The following is a 6718-nucleotide window of genomic DNA, read 5'->3' on the forward strand; positions in this document are numbered from 1 at the left end:
CATTAAACAGTGATAGGAGTCATACTTTACCAAGGGATTTTCCCAAGGGTGATAGGAAGGTATCAGGACAAAATTGCTTTACAAACCAAATCTGTTTCAATATTCTAAAATTTCCCTGAGACTAACCCAACTCATGTGAAACTGCATCATTTTAGGCAAGCTGACATTTTCTGCCCAACTGCAGCCAGGTGCACGGCGGTGCCTCAGCAATAGCAGAGCCGAGCGGGCTGCAGCGTGACCTTGCCGGCGGCGCCGGCGGCGGGGCAGGGCAGGGCGGGCCGGGCTGGGCGCTCCGGGCACTGCGGCCCCGCAGCGCTCCGGGCACCGCGGCCGGAGCCCGCAGCTCCCCCGGCCGCAGCCTCCGCTCCCCGCCGAGCCCTCAGCCTGCCCCGCCGCAGCCTCCGCCGCCCGCCCGCCCGCCCGCCGCGAGGTGAGTCCGCCCGCTCCTTCCTCATCCTCTCCTTCCTCGCCCCCCGCTCCGTCCTCATCCTCCCCTCGTCCCTCGGCCGCAGCCGCCCGGGCGCGGCGGGTGTTTGTGCGCCCCGCGGGACCCCGTGCGAGGGAAGCTGTCAGACTGTGCCTAAGGAATTTCCCAGGTAAAGCACACCGGAAAACCCCGCAAACAGGCAAATAATAAAACCCCCAATTACGTTTGCTTGTCTTTATTTATTGCCCAATTGAAAATGAGCTTCAAATGACATGTTAAGGAGACAAGAGAGGGTTTGGGAAGGACAGGGAGCACTGAGGGACTTTTAAAGAGTCGGAGAAATTCATCTTCATTGTGGAGGAAATTAAATGTTTCTGGTGGTTTGTTGTTTTTGTCTTTTTCTGTTGTAATGGTTTGGGGTTGGGGTTTTTTTTGGTTTGTTTATTTGCTCATTTCCTAGTAAGTCACCAACAGACATTTTATGATGTTAGCCACAGCTCAACACTCTGTTGGAAAATATTTTTGTTTCAGAGTGGATAAAGCATCAGGAGTGCAGTAAACATTTTAAACTTAGAACTGCAACAGATACAGTAAATCACATGTTTGCGTGTTGGAGCAGGAATCCCTGGAGCTGCAGCAAGTTCAGTCCCCACAGCAAGTTCACCTTGGGACAGTTCCCAGAGCATCTTTGGCTTTTGCAAGGCACTTTTTATGGTTCATTGTATTTTCCCTATGGCACACAGATCTCAGTACTGGCTGATAGGTAAAACTGGCCACATTTTAGGCCCCTGACTTGTGCCAAATGCAGGAGATGAGAAAAACTAAGGTGCATGGCTGAGTTCCTTGGCGGTGGATGGAAACAACAGATAAATCCAAGTGAGCCTCTTTCCCTCCAGATCTACTTCTGGAGGTGGTTTGCCCTCTCTGATGGTAATACAGGGAGCCAGCACCCTAACACAGCCCCCTAACACAGATGCTGTGGTTATATGTCCTCACTCAGGTGACATCTAGCTCAGCTGTCATCACACCGTGTCCTTGTCTTCCGCAGACAGTGTTTATTGATGGTGCACAAAGTATCTCCCAGTCTGTCCAAAGAGAGGACACCTGTCAGCTGGAGAGAGCTGTAGGTGTCTCATTTCTAGACAGCAAATAGAATGAAAAGAAATTAAAACCTTCCATTTCGGTCTGTTTATTTTTTTGTTATTATTTTTTTTTCTTTTTACTTCCCCGCTGAGTTCATAAACTGAGTTATTGTAGCTGTTACAGAAATATTAGCTGGTTACCGGTGGGATGGGAGGTGTCCCTCAGTCTGTATGGGAGGGATGTGGTCTCATTTAAGATGTGGTTCACAAAATGGAAAAGTTTGTGTAAAGGGAGTTGCCTCTGTTCCGCTCTTTTTTGAACAGGTGCCCACATTACAAACACCACCACAGCCTGCAGTCTTAGCAGAGAGGTTAACAAATTGGCTGATCCCAGCTATTCTTTCCAAATATCCTTGTGCTCTGAAATGTAACAGTTCTGCTCAGTGAGAGTAAATCAGTAAGATGGTGGCCTGCCTGCACTGCCACATCTTCTGTGTGTAAAAGAGTTTTAACATTTGCTTCATTTCCTGTATTAGATGCCTTTCTTTAGGTTAACAGATCTCTTCTTCCTGAAACTCCTTTCATAGCTTTTTGCATTATTAAGGCATAGAGAGAGGCATCCCATCATCAAGTTTTAAAGGACCTATTCAAGTTTGCCTGTAAATTAAGATTGTGTCACACCAAGGGGATGGAGGAAGAGAGAACAGTTCTGTGACAAAGCCAATTTAATACAGCCATATCTGTGTAAAGCAGAGACTGGCAGGAGTAAGCGCCTCAGAGTCTAAGCTTGTTAGTTAATTAAGTTATTAGCAAACTTTAAAAGTAAGCTTTACTCTCAGGAAATGAAATCACTGTAAAAAAATAGCATGATAGTAATCTTGCTTCTTTACATGATTTTAAGAAACTATAGAAACTATTTAAAGAAACTTTCACTGATGTGCACACACAGTGCAACTGGAAATTTTCTTCCAGTTTACTTTCAGTGTGGGTCTTTTTTGGCATTAATTATGGCCTATATATGCTTTCTTCATTAATTTTATCATAGTCTTTGTGCAATATATTTTGAAATTATTTATTATTTAAATGCATATGATCATGCTGGTTTAAGGGTACTATTCAGAGTGTTTTAGAAAATGGAAAAAAAGTCTTAATCTAAAACTTTTCCAGACAGCTGATCACAAATATAATATTTTTGTTTGTTCTGACTTCATCCTCTACTAGTGTAACACATTTACACATGCCATACATATTTAATGTGGTACTGCTTTTCTTGTTTGCTTTCCAGACAAAAATGTCAGAACTGTGAGGGCCATTTATCATCACATTTTCCTTTCTCCAACTAAATTCTGTTCCACTTGTTCTAATTCCTAACTTGTTGGTATGGACATTGATAAGACACAACAAAATTCAGTGATACTTTGAGGTTTTGATGTCCTCCTTTGTATTTTCTTCAGCAAACACAGTCAGTGGTATAGCATAGATGACGCTGCAGCTAAAAAGAGGTGAGCAAGGGGAGTGGGAGAGCTGCTGGCTCAAAACCACTTGTATGATATTATCTAAAGAAGAATGAAGAGTTGGGAATTTTCCAGGTCCTGGTTCTAGGTGGCATTGCAGGTATCAGCTCTCTGGCTTTTAAGGTGGCATCCAGAAACATGCTGGTCAATAATTATAGTAATAATAGTAACAGTGGTAGATTATTACTTCTCTGTTTTCTTAAAGACCACTCCATTTTCTAGACAGAAATGTATTTCTCCTCAGATTGAATTATTGCAAGTCGTTCTGTCACAGTTACGAAAAGTAAAGCCAAGGCAGTTAAATATGGAAGGTAGACCTAGTTCAAATGAACACTCCCATGGCAATATTTCCCTTTCTATTGCTTCCCTAAGCAATACTTTCAGTGCTTGTATACATTTCATAAGTGTTAGCAAGTGTGCATGGTATTACAGCTCTCTGGTAAATGGAGACAGGATATTAGACATAAACACGGAGGTCACTCAGCACCGGAAAGAGCCGCCAGGCACGCTCTGGCTAGAGGAAGGAACCAGCTGATACTGAAACCAACTGCTGCCATCAGTATCTATCTGTATACATTTCAGGCATGAATAGCATTCAGAGTCATGTGAAAGAAGGTGATGTGATATTTTGGAGAAAAGTACACCAAGGGCATATTAAAGACACTTAAGAGAATTTAATGCAACAATTATTTTCTCTTGTATTTAAAAAAAAAATCAGTTAAGCTTAGATCAGAATAAATCAGTATCTTTGACACAGTCAGGAGAGATTGAATGGACTAGACCTCCAAAATACAGTTCTGGAGGCCAGTAGATGCCAAGAAGGGACACAAGAAAACATAAAATTATATGACTGCAAAAAAGATGCCAACACACCTAGGGAGGTCATAACTTAAGCTGTCTGGTTTCCAAGAATAGGCATTTGAGTAGCACATGGTTTCTTGTTTCAAGACAGGCTTCAAAGTAGCAGTTCTGATATATTAGCAGACAGGCAGACTGAGGATGTCAATAAATGCTGCAGTCTTTGATGAGATGCTTTTCTCAAATGTGGCATGTTGATTAATCTGCTAATTAAAAGTGAATGTATGGAGCGACAACGATCCCAGTCTTGTCTACCCCACAGCTCTGCCATTGCTGTCACTGGCAGAGCACCCTGCAGCACATACTGTTCAAACTGACAGAAGGAGTTTTTCTGGCATAGTTACACCACCTCCCTAAGTGATGTAAGTTGAGCCAATATAAGCTCTCTCCTTCTGGCAAAGTTACGTCCACACCAGGAGTTCTGCAAACATAGCAATATCTGCTGGGGACGTGAATTTTTCACACCGGCAACTGACATAGCTATGTTGGCAAAACATTATAATTTGGAACAGGCCAGGGAAAAAATGCATTTATCACCCCATCCTCAACCATTTGCAAAGCATTAAAGAGTCCTTAATACTTAAATTTCTCTTAATGGTTGTACTTTGCAGACAGAAATTCTTATTTCACTGAGGGGGGACTGTGTGTTGTTATATTTATTAAAAAAGCACTGCTTCCTAATTCTTAGTAATTTCTATCAGTGAGGTGTCTTGTGATGGATCTAGAGTATTTATAAAATATGAAAATAACTCAATACAGTTTGAGTGTTCTACAGAAACATAACACTCCCAGTGACAGACTGAATCCTCTGTTTGGCTGGAATCTGGGTCTCCCATCCTCACTCCGGCTAGGCTGGGAGTATACAGCATGCACAGCCACGGTACCTGGCACTGCACCACCCAACTCCATGTGTGTCTTCCTTTTCAGAGTTATGGTCAGCATCTGTAGTGGACAAAACATGCACATTTTTTTTCAGAAGAAAGTAATTTTACTGTAAGCAATCCTATCAAAGTAGGTGAAGAAGCAAGTTGTTTATGCAACGCAAACCAGAGTAACTTTTGTGCAAAGCTCAGGTAGGCACCTTCAGCCTGGAAAAAATGCAGCTGTCTCCTTGCAATCTCTAATTGTCTCATCACTAGTCGTTCCCAGTTTCCACAGAACACCAGGAGCGGGGGGGGAATTGTGAATGCTTGTATTGGCATTTCCCTTTCTGCTGCATCAAAGGTCACCACTGCCTTGCTGGGGGTTACCATCCATCCCCTGGGCTAGATGAGATGGAGCTGGGAGGATTGTATAGCCCATGTCAGCCAGAAAGAGATGGGTAAGCAATAATTCACTGTTTAAACAGGCTTTAAGTAAGTTGGCTCATTTTAAGCAGCAATTCTAGCAATAGTTCAGCCAGAAAATCAGGAGTGGGAGGGTGTGCATAACCTCTAGGAAGAGGGTGGTGACAAGTAGCTGGCTGAGGGCTGCATATGGAAACCACTTCTAGTGGCACAGCAGCAGCCAAAGAAGTATGACTATGCTGACTGTTAGTGCTGCTGGCAGCTTGCTACTGGCTTTATCTGGATGGAAATTGTCTAGATCACTCACTCAAAAAATGCCTATCACTGTAAAAATGGGGAAGGGAGTGGAATTTCTAATATTCACGGGGTATCTTGTATCTATCACACAAAAAAAAAAAGAAAAGGAAAGAAACTTTCTTAATCAAAAGGAATAAAGTAAGGGCAAATGTAGGCAGGAGATCAAAAGGCATCTCTGCCAGTGAAATCCATTAGCCTTGAAGTAATCTCCTAAGGGAACCGAAGACATTCCCATTGCTTGAGATATTTAAAACTAGGTTAGACAAAACACTAGGAAGTGTACAATGGAGGACAATCCATAATCAGCAGGGAAAGGGATTAAATAGTCTTAATAAGCCTTTAACATACATTCTGTGATTTCAGTGCCAAGACTTCACATGTTCTTCTGCTCTGTCTCCTCCCTGCAGCTGCCATAATGGGAGATTATGAAATCACTGTAAATGTGAGCAATTAACTATTGTAATAGAATTTGGTAATGTAATGGTGCTGCATTTTTATTCCTCTTAGGCTCAACTAAGACTCCTTTTACCATGGATTTAAGTTGATTTTTTTGTAGAGCTATTGCAATCTTCTGGTACAGAGATTTAGATTGATGTGTTTCTAATAATTGCTTTGGGTTTCAGGCAGTGATTTTGTTTTTAGTTAGATATATCCTTTTTTACCCACTGAATTTCAAAATTCCTAGTTTATCTAAAAATCCCATCTTTTACTTCTGTGTTTAAGCGCTCATCGTTATTATCCCACATCCTTCTAAATTTTTTGTCTTTTGAGAACTTAGAAGTGCAAAGAGGTTCATCTTAGTAAATCAACAGGTAAAAGATCTGCTTTGTGGCATAAAGATGAATTAATATTTATATCTCTGTTCTGTAAATGTTAAGTCACTGTGGAAGTATTCAGATCAACAATGCATGCTTATAAATACTGCCTAAGAAGAATTTATTGCTTCAAAAATACCACTGTTTGCTATGATCTCTGATAATTTTTCACATTTCCTGTTGTGTCAGTTTGATACTGTGTCCTTAGGTCCGGATGACTGCTTGAATCATGTTCACACTGGAACGTGGGGTATTTTGTTTAGTTTCACCAGGGGAGAGGCCAGCACTGTGGTTTAGAGAGGTCCTACCAGGGGAGACAGCTCAGTGAAATCAAGCTTCATGCTTAAGGTAAAATGAGTTACAATGACTTGAAGTTGACAACTTTTGAAGTCCTTTTAGTTTACACTCTGCTGGAATTCCTGTGAAGAATTGCTTTGTA

Source organism: Agelaius tricolor, unplaced genomic scaffold, assembly GCF_023055355.1.
Source record: "Agelaius tricolor isolate 1412-34295 unplaced genomic scaffold, bAgeTri1.0.p SCAF_2, whole genome shotgun sequence".
NCBI lineage: Eukaryota > Metazoa > Chordata > Aves > Passeriformes > Icteridae > Agelaius > Agelaius tricolor.